We start from the raw sequence: 1256 nt of genomic DNA on the forward strand, positions 1-1256 counted from the left end.
ACACTTAGCCAAGTCCTCTTAGAATCAGTATCTAAGCTGTGAGGCACACTTGTGGCAGTGTGTAAGACACACTTGTGGCAGTGTGGGAATCTTGCACAAACAACCTTGAAAGCGGCATCCCTTCTGTTTAATTCTCATTGGCTTAGGATACACACTCTTTACATGCACAACACATAATTGGCAAAACCTATTTTACATATTACATGTATAGTGAATGGCTGTGAAGAGCTATCAGATGCTATTGATACAGGGTATACAAAATTAAGACAGTAAAGGAAATTCTTAACAATTTACAAAGAAGTAAAGAAAAAATCAAGAGGAATAGAAACATGCAAATGTATTATACCCGTTATGCATACATTTAACCAGCAATGTGTGTTTTCTGTATAGCAATGCTGTATGGAGAATGGAGAAGTGTGGCTCACTGGTTAGAGCAGGCAGACCCTGAAGCAGAGATCAGACCCGGGACCAGGGTTCAATTCCCGACGCGGCAGGGTCTTGAGCTCAAATGTCCACGGACTCGATAATTCTCGCTTCGGTGCCTGACCTAATCATGGGTTCACACTCTGCAACTCTGGGCATTAAGCTTGCTTAATCTCCACAACGGCCCCCGTGGCGGGATGCCTGGCTTTCACCTTGGGGAAGCCCTGTAGGGGCTATCTCACAGGGAAAAGCCAGGACGGGTTCCCAAGGCAAGCGCTTAGAGACCCCTGGGTGATAAGCGCTATATAAATCCAATATATAATACAATACAATACATACGTTCAACACAATAGAAGTGTAGCTGTTAGAAATGATGTAGTGTGCTGTGTTACTTACATAGAGCACAACTCCCTACAAAATAGTGGAGCGCTGTCCTGAAATACACACAATTGCTGGAAGGGAACAATAAAATTCCCCCCCAAATCTGAAATATCCGGGTTTGATGGATAATGTAATCGGAATACACAGAAACCACATTTTGCCATTGTCCATGCATATCAAACCCATGTTTCTGGACAGCAGTCACTGTGTTATCAATAACTCACGAGTTTAAAAGCACGTGCCATAGAGTTCATTGTGAGTGTGTCCTGCAGAATTCAGTCAGCACTAAAAATGTCAAGATCACTTTAGTGATTAATTTTCCTGCTGGAGTGAGTTTAGAGTTTTGTCTAACGGCAGTTTTAACTCATTATAAAGTAGCACAGAGGGTTAACATGCCTGCTGCACGGAAGGTGTACAGTGCAGATCAGAGAACTGAATTTTATTTGGATAGC

This window comes from Lissotriton vulgaris, chromosome 9 (assembly GCF_964263255.1).
Source record: "Lissotriton vulgaris chromosome 9, aLisVul1.2, whole genome shotgun sequence".
Lineage (NCBI taxonomy): Eukaryota > Metazoa > Chordata > Amphibia > Caudata > Salamandridae > Lissotriton > Lissotriton vulgaris.